We start from the raw sequence: 15,904 nt of genomic DNA on the forward strand, positions 1-15,904 counted from the left end.
AGACATCAAAAAAATTTAATAAGTATTTTCATGTCTTTAGTAAGTGACATCAAAGACGTGAAAATAATGTTTGTAATTACAGTAAACGACTTATTTTTAGCAAGGACCTCACTTTTGCGACTTGAGAAACTTATTCCGCTACTATAAGGGGCATTCACGTTCTAAGGTCTCCAATTTATTTATGAAAAAGTACATGCAAGAAACGCAGAAACTTGATCACTTTTCTTCTATAAATTTTTCGCAATGTTGGCACTAAGACTGCATCGCCGATGCGAAGACTTCTTTAGGGATCTGTCGAGACCACTGGGATGTTATGTGCCGATGCAACAGCAGATAGCCTCGGAAGCACTCGACCACAAAATATGCCCTCCATAATTAATAATAAAAAAAAAAAAAAAAAATTCTAGGTGCAAGGTTAGGGAGTAAGGAGCATAAGCAACCAGTTTAAGGCCATTTTCATGAAGAAAAGTTTGAAGATGTGTTGCTCAATGAGCAGGTGCATTGTCATGATGAAAGATCAGGACCGTGTTCTTTTCTGGTTGTTTTTTTTCTTTAATGTGGAAAGGAATTTTTTCTCCATAACTTTTCTGTAGGGTTCAACTGTAACTGTCGTGCTCTTTGAGATGCTGTGGGCGAGTATGACACCTTCACCCACCCAGAACATGGCCACCGCCATCACCTCTGGACTAGCAGTAGCGCGAAACTTTGGTGGCGGAGAGTCGTAGTTGCGAGTAGCATTTGGTTTCAAGATTGAAAAATGGCATCTATTTTTTTATTAATTGTGACAACTGATGAAATTAACCGTTTATGACCTAATCTAGTGACAAAATTGCCTGATACAACATATTTGCAAAAGACAAATAGTATGCTGCTCTCTGAAGTTAAACACTGCCATATTTAGTTTCTTAAACACTGGTAAAACCAGGTGCCACCACAATCACTGGATGACTTTAAAATGATGTTGCTGTGTCTTGCACTCATTCCCAATAAAAATGATCTATTTCTCTATATTTCATAGTCATCTAACATACTGTACAGAAACTTGGGGTACGACCTACGACACCTATCTCACGCCCATAATTATTTGACAAAAAAGACCCATTCAAATTACAACCAACTTGTATTACAGTTAAACCTGGATGTAACGAACCTGTATACAACGAAATCCTCTATTTAACAAACTTTTTCAATTCCCCGACGCGATCTTCATAGAAGCGCTTGTATTTGTGAACTCCATGTAACGAAGCGCTCGCACTGAATAACCTTGATTTAACGAACTCACTCCATCAAGCACAAATCCAAGTGAGCAAAAGTTTCCCCACGTGAATTTTTAATTTTCGCTTTCTTTCCACGTGTCCTTTACAAGTTTTTCCGCGAAAACTGCATGTAACAAAATCCTCCATATAACGAATTATTGCAAACTTTTATCAATTTTGTTATAGTCGGGTTTAACTGCATACACAAGAATCACACGGTTCATTTCACCAGCTTTGTATACTAACACTTCAGTATATTATAACACAAAATTGCTACAATGTTTCATAGAACTGTAACTAAAACAGCCCATTTCCCACAACAATACTTCTTAAAGGTTCTTGTCAAACTAGAGCAAATTTAGCTGGGCTTTTTACTTTTAATCTTCCACAATGCCAGAATGTATAAAGGGAAAACTAATCCAATTCACTGGTACAAAAATCTGGAACTCATTGTCAGTTGATCTCCGAAACTCAAATAACTTTAATAAAGGACTGAAGCACTATCTTCTCTTTTCTCCCTAAATCATCTTCATCTCATGGCCACTGCTTTCGTTTAGTTAATTAATATAGCTCGAAATAAATTATGTCTACATTCTGTTAAGTTGCTTTTCAGTTTGTCTTTTAATTCACATGTTAAACTCTCAGCATCTTAGATAATAGTATTTTTAATGAACCCACACTAGCCAATTGGCTACACGTCCATCTGTCTTTTCAATTATTTGTATGCGCTTTCTAAAAAATAAAATAAAACTGAAAAAAAAAAAAAATAAAAAAAAAAAACTGAAATTGAAGTGTTGGTTTCACCATGCTAGCTTTACCCCACAGAGTTGCTACTGCTAGTAATCGATCAGCAGATCTACCGATTTTCCCAATATTCTGCTAATTCAGTGATGAAACCTAAAATCTAGCTTTTTTTTTGTTAGTTTCGGCTGAATATTGACAAAAATTATGATCAGGGTGCCTCTGGGATTGGCTGTAGGCTGGAACATACATCCAAAGAACAAACCGAAAATAAGACTGAGATCAATCAATCAATGTTAATGAGGATGGCAAGGACAAAGCAGTGTTGTCTACTGCTTGATATGCCTCATCACTCAATCAGTATGTGAAAACATAGTTCCACACTTTTTTTTTAAAGACTGCACTGCATATAATTTGCAATCTGGGTGCTGCTAAAAGCATATTCATGATTTATGACGTACAATAAGTACCCACATGTGGCTATTTCTTAATGCCGTGGAATTATTTTTGCTCGTTTTGATTTCTACTTGATTTTCCGCTCGTTTTACGCACCAACTGTTGAGACCGGTTATAACAAAATAGCGGATATAGCGAAGGGATTTCCGATTCGCGTTGACTTCGTTAAAACCGGTTTCGACAGTATGTTCTAAACTTCATTCTTTGTCATCACTTGTTTTCAACAGTTCAACCACTTCGATAATGTTATAGTAATTGGGACTGAAAGATACGGTCAATCTTGGGCAATGTGACTAGGCGTAATTCAGCTTACATAAGTACAAGCATTGCATTTGGGCAGAGCTCGAGGGTGTGCTACAAAAGCAAGGAGCTTTTGGGGAGTACTGTGGTCACTAACATACTGAGATCATGAATGAATTTTAAATGAAAATGTGCCATTTTCTTCCTCATTTTTTTTTTTTTTTTTAATGGCATGACTTTAATGCTAAAAGAAATTTACAGGGTGTTTCTCAAAATACGAGCCACATTGCTCCAACAAAAAGTATGCATCACACAGAAAGCAGGTTTATGTCCTGTTGGTTTCTGTCAAAGTGCCTATTTAAGAAAATTAATAATGATTGGTATAATTAGGTTCGTAATTAATTTTGAGTAATTAACTTCTTAACTACAGCGTGTAAACTGACGCTTCGATCCCACTTTGGATGGTCCGCAAGAATCGGTTTCTCAATGTATCGCGGTGGGGTTTACTACAGAGGTGCGGCTAAGTGGTGCATGCATAAAGTTAAAAAATCAACAGATAAACTTGTCTCATTCAAAAAAATAAAAACTAAGAACCTGTTTCGGGCAATCTACGGCGCCATTTCCCCGATGACGCAGATGGTGTTTGTTGACTTGGAGATGCTGCCGACAGACGGCGTATGCATGGAAAGACTTTCGCTAGATCATCTGCCATGGAAAACCAAATCGGCGTGCCTCACGCGCCTTCGATGCATACGCCATCTGTCGGCAGCGTCTCCAAGTCAAAAGCACCGTCTGCGTCGCCTGAGAAATGGCGCCGTAGACTGCCCAAAACAGGTTTTTCTTTTTTGACAAGGTAGTTTATCCGTTCATATTTTAACTTTATGTGTGCACCACCTAGCCGAACCTCTGTTATCCCAGCACAATATGTTGAGAAACCAAGTTTTACAGACCGTCCAAAGTGGAATCGAAGCGTTAATGTACACGCTGTAATAAATTTAAAGGTGTGGTTTCAACTAAAAACTTTCTGGGCATCATAGAAAGCCACTAAATCGGCACACCTTACAAGAATATCAGGTGTTTACAGCATTTTCTGTATTCAGGAAAAACATAAAGCGCGTTTCTAGGTTTCAGTTTCCTATTTAAGTGCACCTTTGCATCAGCGTCCTGCTGCCCTTGCTAAAGCATGCAAGCACCACCTCACATCCCTTGCAGGAGAGAAGCAAGCGTGGGGCAAGACGGCAAAACGGAAGGCTGTGCTGCTCGAATGACAGTACAAGAATCAGTTTTGATTCTTGGGTTCACCTCCATCACCCAAAGAATGCATGGCGGCACACGTTAGTTGCACGCTTTGGCCACGGAGGAGCAGGGACTCTAAGTTGGACACTCGGTGAGAAAGCCGGCAAGATTGCTGACTTTCTCGCGGCGCTGACCAATTGAGGTGGTCGATTGGCCAGCGCCGTGCATGACCTTGGCGCTGGCCCATACCAGCAGTCGGCATTCTCGCAAACTTTCTTGCCGAATGTCCAACTTAGAGCACCAGGACTGCTGGTGCGTTAATAGGAAACCTAAACTTGAAAACGTGTCCAAATTGAGCGTTTTTTCGGAACACTATAAAATGCTCTGCAATTCATATATTTTTGTAAAGTGTGCTGATTTAGTGGTTTTGGGATGATGCCCACAAAATTTCTAATTGGAACCATACCACTAAGATTACCAATTAATGCTTTCATGCATGAATTATAATTATGAATCAAAAAATAAATCCTAGCACAGGGCCATAAATTACATGAAACAAATATTTCCATAAGAAACATTCTATTCACTACAGGAGAACTGATCTGTCCTCATGTGAGGACACTATGCATTCAGGTGGTCAAATGCATTTCGGTGGTCGGAATTATTATCCCCTATTCCTGGCGTTTGTGCAGCGATTTTCTTGCTTAAAATTATCAGTGTATTTTGGATACAGCTCAATTATTCTGTCTTGATTCTCTTTCGCTATACACACAAAAGATACTACTCAGAAGAAAGAACATGAACATCTTAGCATGCATGAAACTCTGCAAAACGCTCGGGGCAAAGTAGAACGTTGCAACCCCCACAGATGCAGCATTGCAACACACAGGTGTACCGCACCCTCATCACTGCTGGTATCGAGACCGTCTGCAGTATGCCACACAATCTCTAAAAGGGCATCACTTTCTTCCCTTGCCAGAGGAAAGACATCTTTCTAGATCTGCTAATTCAGATGTGGAGACTCCAGTAACTTGATCACACAAATAACGAAAATAATCCCTGGACAAGGGGAACAAGAGGGAGAAAGGACATACACAAATCTCCAAACACAGCTAGGTGACTGGTACACGACCGAAAAAATCCGCCTGGCCCGGGTATCGAACCCGGAACCTCTCCATTTCCAGTGGAGCGCTCTACCAACTGAGCTAACCAGGGGTTAGACGTCAGTAGAGCAAACATTTAATTGCAGTACAATCATAACCGTAAAACATAAGCCTTTCAAACCTGTTTGCTCCACTGATGTCTAACCCCTGGTTAGCTCAATTGGTAGAGCGCTCCACTGGAAATGGAGGGGTTCCGGGTTCGATACCCGGACCAGGCGGATTTTTTTCGGTCGCGCAACAGTCACCTAGTTGTGTTTGGAGATTCTTGTTTGTCCTTTGTCCCTCTTGTTCCCCTTCTCCAGGGATTATTTTTGTTATTCTTATACAGCTCGCTTGCACATTTGCTTTTAATTGCAGTATAATCATTGATCACACAAGATGATCTATTTACAGGTGTCCAAAGTCCAGCAAATGCGAATGAGATCACAACTGGGGTGGTAATGTTCTTGCAATGTGTCCCCATATAAAAACAAATGTAGCAAGCGTCCAAAAAAAAAATTTTTTTTTTAATTTTTATAGTTGATAAAGCAACAAAATATAAAACAATCTGAAAACAACTGTCAAATGCAAAGATATGGCAGTGAAAAAATATCATTTATAAACTGATGCATGGTGTTATGATGGGCAAAATCAAAGTATAGTTATGTCTCACCAGTATGGGCCCCAGTAATATGGATACCCTGCTATATAGACAACACTGTCAGGGATGAAATGGAGTAAATACATGCATTTTTGTCTCATTATTGTGGACGACACGCATTACAGACACTTTTTTGGGAAAACGGAATGTCCATATTAATGAGACATCACTGTAGCATGACATCTCAGAAAACTATGGAGAGCATTTGCAATTTAATGGTGGCATTAGAGATGGCAGATTATAGACTTTTTTGCATTTAAAAAATACTTATCCTATCAAAACAAAAAAGGTATTGTAAGAAAAGTGTTATTTTATTCTTCGCATAAAATATTCAAGCACCTCCAGCACTGCTTATAACAGGAGTTAAGTTGAATAACCACCTATAGCCCCATTAACCCACAGCAAAATTTTGCAATTTAATGGCGCCCATAAACACATACCCCGGGCGAGCAGTTGAACACACTCTTACTAGAGGCTCTCTATCAGAGAGAGCCAACAAGTGTTGCCATCTATCAGGCACAGGAACAACATCTTCTGTCCTCATTTGAGGACACCATGTGGCAAGGTAAAGAAACTGGAGAGAAAAGAAAAGCATTTGTCCTCATATGTAAATGTGATGCTTGAGGGGGTTAAGAACTTAATTACTCAAATGTAAATAAGAACCTAATTATACTGAATATTATTAATCTTCCTAAATAGGCCCTTTCACAAAAACCAATAGGACATCAACCTTTTTTCTGAGCAATGCATACCTTTTGCAGAAGCCATTTGGCCCGCACTTGAGATATATCCTGTATTCCTGAATTCGGAAAGCATGTTTCACCATGTGCAGGCACATGAAGTATTAAAGGTTTTAACTCCCCTGTTTCCATCAAAAATATTTCTTACATTCTCCTAGCAAAGACTCCTAGTGGTGCCCAGATGACAAGTGTAAACGAAAAGACCCTTTGTTAATCAAAGAGTGCAATTCTCTAATAATATTAGGCAAAAACATTCAACAGCAGTACAAGTTAAAGTGAGCATATAGACAGGAAACCACCTTTCAGGGACAACTGTGGACCAAAGTCAATAGCAAAGAATACAGTTTCTATAGATATGTTTCTAAAACATCATTATTGGGTGCCATGTCAATACACTGCGTTCACTTCTTTACAAATTGGTGGTATAGCGCGCAAAAACAAGGACAGATTTAGGCAGTAGACATGACGAGCGCTGAACTATTGAAACTGTGTCCAACGAGGAAAACAACCACGCTATAATCGCATCAACACATGCTTTAAAAGGCAAACTTTTTTGTGCAACTAAACTGAAGATTGGCTTATGCATTTAGTCTTTCCCTCCCTTCTCATCTCGTACACTTCCAAAAGTTCTCTGGCAGTCTTATCAGCCCCCCCCCCCCCCCAAAAAATTTTGATGCCAAATTTTGGCTGACACTTGCATGTGTCACAATGCAAAGAAGGTGGCTTCCTGAGGTTAAATGAAGCGACAAAGCATGCTCACGCGCTGTCATTTACACACAGGCCAGTTTGGCCGATGAACTCTTCCACAGCTCCTGGATAATCTATATACCACTTTAACAGCACACTCCACACAGAACCCTACCCAGGAGGGGGAGGTGGAGGCAGGGGTTCTGATTCCGTTCCCCAAAATTTTCCCTCTGAAGAGGAAGTGAGAAAGGGTCTGTTTCATTCTTTTGGCAGAGATTTGGCTCTTGATCAGTTGAACATCGTCACAAACCTACGTCTATATCTCCCACATAATCCAAGTTTTAGAAATAACTAAAAAAAGGGAAGAGGGCAAGGAGACCTCTCTGTGCCAAAGAGAAAGAGAGAGAGAGAGAGAGTGTGTGTGTGTGTGTGTGTGTGTGCACGCGCATGTGTGTGCGTGCGCGCGTATGTGTGCATGTGTGCACGTGCATGTGTGTTGTGTGTGTGTGTGTGGGGGGGGGGGGGGGGGATAGTCCACGGTGGACACAAAATCCGCAGTCCAAGAGCTAAACTGAGGTCTCGTAGCTCCGTGGAAGGAACAAAGATGGCCGCTATGTGCCCAGAACGTGTCTGTGTGGACGTGCCCCAACATGCATATGTTCGACGGGTTAGAGCGTTCATCGTGGACATGAACTGTCAAGCCCCAACTTGAAAAAGTCATTTTATTTTTCATTCTTTTTTTCCTGTGCGTGAGATTTTTTTTTTTTTTTTTTAACTCCATCAGTTCACACTACGGTCTGCGATCGGGTGCATCAGTTTCGGTAAACAAGGCACCGACCGGGTTAGTGTCGCGGCAGACGATGACTCTGGCTGGCTGCTACGAGCAACACCGGGCTGGGACTGTGACACACAAGAGAGCCAGCCAGACTAGTGGCACACACCATGTCTTCGATCGACAGAATGCTCAGGCTGCTGGGTTACAAGCTCAACCGCAAACTGGGAGACTTCAAGGCCTATTTAAGCGAAGACCGCTGCCCAGCCAACACTGGCGTCAACCCCTGGAGCCCCACTACTGGGGGGTGGTGGACTCCTTGCCTGGCCGAAAATTCGGCTGGCTCTTCCGCAAGCCGGGCACGCAGGGAGCCCTTGCCAAGTGCTCGAGAACGGCCTGCTAGAAGTCAGCAGCCCAATGCGGCCCCGCGAAGACCACCACCGCGAAGAACGCTGTTGGGCATAACATCAACCCCTCACCTTCGTCCACGAGCTCCATTTAAACCATTGTTACAATTTTTTTTTTCTTATTTATTTGTACAATAGCATTTCATCATTGTTGGACGCGGCGCGCGAGCTTTCCCAGTATGGGCGACTTGACTTTCTGTGGCGCCGTGGCTCATCTGAGCCGAAATAAATATCATAGCACATATCATAACAAAGATGGCCGTTGCATGCCCGCAACCCCCGCCCGCCGGCCCCCCCCTTCCTGACAACATTTTCGGGGTGTGGCCCTGACTCCACATACTTATTTTGGTACTTTACAGCACATTTGTTCCTGCCTCCCCTTATGTTGCCAATTCTGGGACATACCTGCGCTAACTTACTAGACACCGTAAAAACAATTGCAACCTCGAATCGCCCGGCAATCCTTTTGGTTTGTGGAATACCCTATGTAAATAAGGAATCATTTGAGGCCTCTTGTTTTCCCTGTCTTTCTGTTGAATGCCACAAGCACTGACGTAGGGAACTCAGTAGCCTCAAACCGTTCTACCTGCAAGCCAAAGCTTTCCGTCATGGTATGACTGCTGGACCTTTCCAGGGCCGCTCGCAAACACGAGGATGCATTGCCCCTCTCCACGAGTTTTGAGTGCACAGAATCAAAAGGCAAGAGTTAGTTTCATTGTACGGGTGTGGTACAATCAGCACACAAAACACCCAGTGAACTTCAGTTTTAAGCCAAGAAACTGCAGGAACAGACCATTCTGAAACTCATGTGTAAACCAAACAACTGCCCTAACCCAAATGTTGAGTAAACACATCCAGCACTGCGTTGACAATGCTACCTCTGGAAGCCCCCTCGGACCTTTGCGTTATCACAAATCCACATATCCACACACCTTACTGACACTCATCTCCAACTACGAGATAAGAAGGGAGGCGGAGGATAAATGGATAAGTTAATCTTTGGTTTATTTACACAAAAAAAAGTTTGCCTTTTTCAGCTCACATCGAGGCGATTATGGTCTGGTTGTTTTCTTCTTTGGACATAGTTTCAATGTTCAGTTGAAGTTCAGCACTCGTCTTGTGTACTACCTATCTTTGTTTTATGTTTCTGCGTGTTGTACCACCAATTTGTAACAATGAACCAACTCACCTGCATCATCACTTTGATTCATTTGTTTGGTGGAGAACTTCAAATGCCTTGTGGGTAAAACAGTGGCAACATTTTTAAGTCACTTTCATTGCTTGCCTTTGAAACGGAGCAGGCCAATTTTATAGAAACCAGCTGGACAGTACTTTCCAGGTTACAATATTGACTATCGTCATTTTATCATATGTGGCCGGTACCTCCGTTTTTTGTGTTTTTTTTTTCGCCTTTATATTTTCATAGAGCAACAAGCCTCCAATACCATTTTACAAAGGTGCAAGACATCTTTACGGGTAAAACAGCGTATGTACATCTTCTGTGTCCTTGTTCGCGCTGTTTTCCCCGTAAACATGCTGCACCAACTAGCCCAAATTTCAACAGTGCAAGACATCATAAATTAGGAATGCTGTTCAGCTAAATTCAATCGAAATAAATGGTTATCGACGATTCCAAAGTATCTACTGACTTCTGCTGATCTTTTTTTTTTTTCCGCAGTTATTTATTTTATTTTTTTTTTTTTTGCAGCCTGTGGTAACAGTGTTCCCCCAGCTAGCATAGAAAGATGGAGGTCAGCTTTCCTTCCATGCCTTGCCGAAGGAAAACAGCAAAAACAAAAAACAAAAAAACAAAAAAAGAAAAGCTAGCGACGCGACGTCAACGCTACCGCGACGAAAACAAAAGAAAATGCGGCGTCTCAAGATCGAAGACGATCAAATCGTGCCCGTCGTCAGACACAGAGATCAGGCGTTATTTTTGTTTAAGTCAGCCTGAAGCGTCAGTGAAAGGCCCGGCTGACAGTTAAATTCGCAGAAATTGATCGGTAATCGCGGCGTTGTCGGTCGCTACAGTCAAGCAAAATGTGTCATGCGCCAGTGCGCGTCGAGGGACAACCCAAGCTACAACAATACCAGCGTGGACGACGAACCCACAAGAGCGGCGAGTGAGGGAGGGAGTCGATCGCCGCATATGGGTCAGCCTGGAAGGGCCTCGGCCCCACACCGGGAGGCCCGCCAGCTGCGAGCCAGCCCACGACCGCCGGGGCTTCCGACTCGAAAGCAAACGTTGTTTACACGCCAGGGAACCTACCTGACCGGAGTGTTGCGGCGTCGACGCGCTGGCGTCGGCGCTCCCGGCGGTCTGCTATGCAGCCCTCGCTGAGTTCGGCCCGCGCTGGGTTAGGACCGCGACACTCGGGCCCACAACACCGCCCCGCAACGAGGGACGCGCCATGGACGACCACAGTGCGACGACGACTTTCTCGACAAAACGCTAGCGGCGCTCGACTTCCCTCCCCGAAGTAGTCAGGACGTCAGGAGTTGCTCGAAGGGGGGAGAGGGAGAACGCGCCGGGAGAGTCCAACGAAACGGACGAGGGGAGTGCGCCGGCTGGTCGAGGGCTTTTCTTGACTCCGGCAACTCCGGGGGCAAAGCCAAAGCTGCCAAAGCTGGCAAAGCGGCGGCGCGGCGCTTTGTACGGTCCGCCGGCTACACTCGCTACACTGGCTACACTACCGTGGAGAGCCCCTGTGTGGAGCCAGGCGCCAGGCCTTCCCTGCGGCGCCTCTGACCCCGTTTCGACGTCATCGCAGCATCACTTCCTGGGGCGGCTTAAATGCCTCTAACGGACGTCTGGAGTGTTCCAGTCTGATTCTTTGCCGAGTGGTTAGCCCCAAGGCGGCCAAGAGCTCGCATAGGGGATGGGTTGCGCGGATAGCGTACCGCTCCCGCATTGTTCGCGGAACCTACGTGCAGGCCGACGGCACGACGACACGCTACCGGAGCCGTGCGGCCGCGCCGCCGCGCAGATTGCTGCGTTGGTGATTTGCTAATTCAGTGAGTATTCACATGACGTCACACACATGACGTCACAGTGAGTATTCACATGACGTGCGATGCTACTGTAGCCGCCATCGCTGTGTCGGCCGTGTGCTAAGTGTACACGGCGCACCAGCTCGGAGCACGTGGAGCGATAGCTCGCGCTGCAGAACCCAGGGATTCTGGGTTCAATCCCCACCTATGCCCGTTTCGATCTGGATGAGCATCGTACCGGCTTGCGGTCGTGTATCACAGGCGCGTAGATAGCGAAATATATAGAAGAAGAAGAAAATAAATGGTGCTATGGAGAATATATATATATGTATGTATTGTGATTGCACCAGCACCTTAATACACCCCCCGAAAATATTTTCTGGCTACTCCACTGGTGTACCACTACTGCGTGGTGCACGTTAAAGACCCCCAGGCTAGCGGTTGTACTGGACTGGCTAAATATGCTCATCTACAGCGAGTGACTCGTCGCAACTTTGAAATGGCTGACCAGCTACGCGCTGTATAAATATCCACACAACCCCAATTAAGCGTACACACGCGCGGAAGTGGGGTGGCGCACTTCTACCTGCCGACTCCGTTCTTTGCGTGTAGTGTAGAAATATCGCTCGTGGGTGCACATCCCCATTCGATTTTCACGGGCTACGGCAGCCTCAAAGCCGCGCGAGCAAGCTGCAACAAAAACCGGCGATCGGGTTATCGAGTTCGACGCGTGCTCGATCTTCGTCGAGATTGTTTTCTGTTTGCTCCGCGTGTTTCCGACGAACTACAACAATTTTAAATAAAAGAGAGGAAATTTACTCCGGGGATCGTAACCTCGAAGTGTTACCCTAATTTGTTGGGAACATAACGAATCGCAATGCATGATACCATTGAAGGCTGTAGGAATGTTAGTTTTAAATGTTTGCCTCTGACGTGCCTGTTTACCCCTTTATGCAAGCACTCATCACAAAGTGGAACACAATTATGTCGACTTTAGTTCCCATGCTCTTCCACTAAGCAAGTCTAACATTTTGCTAATGACTCCAACAGCCAACAATTAATGAGCTGCAGACAGCAATTGCCTTGGCAGAGGGGATCCCAGTGAGCCCCGAGCAAGGCGACAGCCAGAGTTCATTTGCAGCAGGCATACTGGAGAACTCTGAATCGCAGACCCCATCATAGGTGAAGAGAAATTAACTCCGAGTGTAGGAATTACGTCAGCGTGATTCGAGCTCACAACAGAGTTGTTTTTTAATGTTTCAGATCTTCATGCTGAACTCAACAGCTCGAAGAAATGTGGAGTTCAAAACACTCTGCAACAAGTCCTTGGAATTGCAAGAGCAGGATACGAAAAGGCCCTCATAACACTCACCTGAGTACCCTGCCAGTGGCGTAGCCAGGGGGGGAGGGGGGGTTATAAATCATGATTTAATTTTACCATGCATAGCAGTGGCGTTAGGGCGGACGAGTCAAGAGGTTGTGTGCGTAAAGAACCCACAAACCTTGGTGCCGTGCCTTGTGCCTCCAGTTGATCTTTGAGCTGCTGCAGTGGTCCACACATCGAATATCAGGTCAGAACACCTGACGGCGCCGTCGGAAGCGTTACAACCGTTACAATGGGTGGGGGTGACGATGGGGCTGTTGGGATCCCAGTGACGGCCCATGTTTTTCAAGTGATCTCATTGGCAGTTTGTTGATTTGCACACTTGACAACATTTTATAATAAACTTCATAAATTCGTGACTTAAGCAATAAAAAGAAATTAAAAATGAGTTTAAATATTAACGATATTACCAGTGGTCATAAATAAACTAATAGCGTATCGCTTTCACAAAAGCGCAAGGAAACATGAGAAAAAACAGCCGTCAGTATTGTGCGTCCTTACGCTGACTGTTGGACTCCAGATTAGGTCCAGTATCTTTCTACACATTCAATCGAAGCCGCGTTTCCATGTTTCCTCGGGGCGCTCTTTCTGCACTCAAGCGTAGGGTTCTTGTTTCTACCGCCTCAAAACATGGCGTTACAATCGCCGCCTCTACTGCTGCCGGTCCGCCCCTATTTGCCCCTAGATGGCGCAAGTTGTACTGTAGCGTCCCAAGCTGCCGGTTCACCGCCGCTCGCTTCGCCGCCCCCCCACCCCCCCGGTTTGCTTGTCTGATTTTATTTCCCTTGGATTTCCTTCTCGTCTTCTGGGGCTTTTATTTTTATATCGTTTTTTTATAAAACACTGTACAGCAACCTCAAAAAAGTAGCTCCTCAAGTGGGTAGGAGGCAACATTTACTTTTCATACATACTTTATTATTTACACAGATCTCGTACCCAGAAATTTATACAATGTAGAAGACAAAAACAATAAGGCAGACAGTACAGCACATCGCGCAGAAACACTGTGTATAAATCATACCAACAAGCTATTTTTTTATGAGATTCTCTTTAAACATTTTACAACCATAACGCTGCGATACTCATAACTTCATACTCGTGTTAGAAAAGAAAAACTTCAAACCTTTTTTTATGTAGATTCTAGTTGTATGTCGCAATTATTACAGAAATTGAGCAATTCTGGGAGTTTGCGTTGCATCATTTGCTCCCCGTAACTCGTTTTACACGCATAAATGTTTCATATGTCAATGCTACGTGTGGGATATGTGATTGTTCTTTTACATAAACAAGCTAACTGAGTAAGAAAATTCATGTTGTTTTTTGCTTCCTGTTTATAGGTTACACACAAACGAAATGCATACATGTTATGAATGTTCATTATGCCATGTTTCTGAATCAGCGGTGCAGAAGGGTGATCATACGGAACGTTATCGATATTTCTTAGCATTTTCGTCTGCAGTAAATAAACCTTCTGCAAATTTTGGAGGGTCGTGTTTCCCCATACTAGGTGACAGTAATTTATATGCGAATAAACTAATGTGTTATGTACGAGAAGTTTAACTCTAGTAGGTAAAATTTGGCGATGAATACAAGTTAAACCTATGATACTCGATAATTTTGATACGACGTAATTTGTATGTTCTTCCCCAAGTCATGCGTTCCGTGAAGACTACGCCAAGGGTTTTGAAGGTGCTGACTAATTCTATTTTTGAATCAAACAAATTAATATCTTCATAAACGCGTACATTTTTGTTTTTTGGGCGAAATAGGACAGCTTTAGTTTTACTTGTATTTATTTTTAGCGCGTTACTCAGAGTCCATCTTTCCAATTTTACAAGGGTAGCATTTGCTCGGGAAATTAGTTCAGAGGGACATTTTTCGGAGAACAACAATGTAGTATCATCTGCAAAAATAACAAATTTAGTTACGGAGAGAGTAACAAATTATTTACTCTCTCCGTGCCCGCTGGCTTGCCCGAACCCCAAGAGACACGTGGAAGTTGCAAAAAAGATAGGCACTTAAATTTGATTGCAAAGCCAATTTAAGGGATACTGACAGGGTATTTATGCTCGCCAAGGTTTTTATTTGTACATGACATATGAGAGCCAAACTACCCAAAAACACAATTTGCGGCTCGAAATTAATTTTATTTCTGCACGAAAGCCGCCGATCGAGAACTGGCCGGTTTGAGTCGCGCCCCCTCTCTTCTCCGTGGTCACGTGCTGTTCTCTATGGCTAAAGCGCGAAACACATGTACGACGAAGCCGTCCGATCCGACGTCCGACCGCGCAATACGACGGTCGGAGGCGAGGGTTTTCAACGCTCTCCGATGCTACGAACACCCTCTCCCCCCAAGGTCGTTCCGGCAGTCCGCACGTCGGATCGGACGGTTTCGTCGTACATGTGTTTCCCGCTTTAGACGCACCCACCAAATATAATCGAAGTCGTAGGTCATCGAAAACACACACTCAATATTAAAAATAGAAAAAAATATTGAATACTATTTTTTGAGGGTTCTAAAAAGCTGCAAATACGTTGATTGAGAGAAGAAAAAAGTTGCACAGAGAACCGGAAGCACTCCTTGCATTCTCTGCGCAATTCTCAACATGGCATCGTATGGCGGGAGTCACGGGCTGGACAGCTGAACGAAGCGGACATAAGCGATTGCGGCGGGCAACGGGCGTGGGACCTCTCCTTGAGAACTGTTGTGTACGGTACCGGCGAATCGGTCTAGCTTCGAAAGAAAAATCGTTTACCGATCAAAACAATTAGAATTTATTCCGTACGACACGGCTTTTTTTACCAAGCTGAATCGTACGAAAACGTCGCCGAGTAGTCTCCCTTTCACCTGGCTGAAGACATCACTCGTCATACGAACACCTATCATGTTGAGAGCTTGAAAAACACGCAAGCGTCAAGCAGGAAGTGCTTGACGTTTGCGCGTTTCCTCCCCCCCTTTCCCTTTTAGCAGAGCAAACGCTGGAGAGGAGGTCGCCTACTCGCCAGCATTCGCTCTGCTAAACTGGAAGGGGTTGGAAAAGTTTCCCTTGAATTCTTAACCTGGCACCGACTACAGGGTGTAGCACGGGGGAAAGGGGGAGGGGGGGGGGGGGGGGGGGGGGTCGCTGAGCCCGTGAGTAGCCGAGGAGGAACCTCTGAGTTAGCATTGGACTAAGAGCACCGACCGACTT

The 15,904-nt window shown here is 44.2% G+C and overlaps 1 protein-coding gene and 2 non-coding genes across 3 annotated transcripts in view; 1 reads left to right on the plus strand and 2 right to left on the minus strand.

The window, feature by feature from the left end:
• The window catches only part of LOC8041015 (leucine zipper putative tumor suppressor 2), a 31,598-nt gene extending 20,447 nt beyond the window's left edge, over nt 1-11,151 (minus strand). Inside the window, exon 1 of the mRNA XM_029978928.4 lies at nt 10,608-11,151. The gene's annotated coding sequence lies outside the window, so the exon portion shown is untranslated. The remainder of the gene's footprint in view (nt 1-10,607) is intronic.
• On the minus strand, nt 5,072-5,144 carry Trnas-gga. Its single transcript has one exon. It is a non-coding gene; the product is annotated as a tRNA-Ser (tRNA).
• On the plus strand, nt 5,238-5,310 carry Trnas-gga. The gene has a single exon. It is a non-coding gene; the product is annotated as a tRNA-Ser (tRNA).
• Nucleotides 11,152-15,904: the final 4,753 nt, after the last annotated feature.

This window comes from Ixodes scapularis, unplaced genomic scaffold (assembly GCF_016920785.2).
Source record: "Ixodes scapularis isolate PalLabHiFi unplaced genomic scaffold, ASM1692078v2 PGA_scaffold9__187_contigs__length_104089568, whole genome shotgun sequence".
Taxonomy (NCBI): domain Eukaryota; kingdom Metazoa; phylum Arthropoda; class Arachnida; order Ixodida; family Ixodidae; genus Ixodes; species Ixodes scapularis.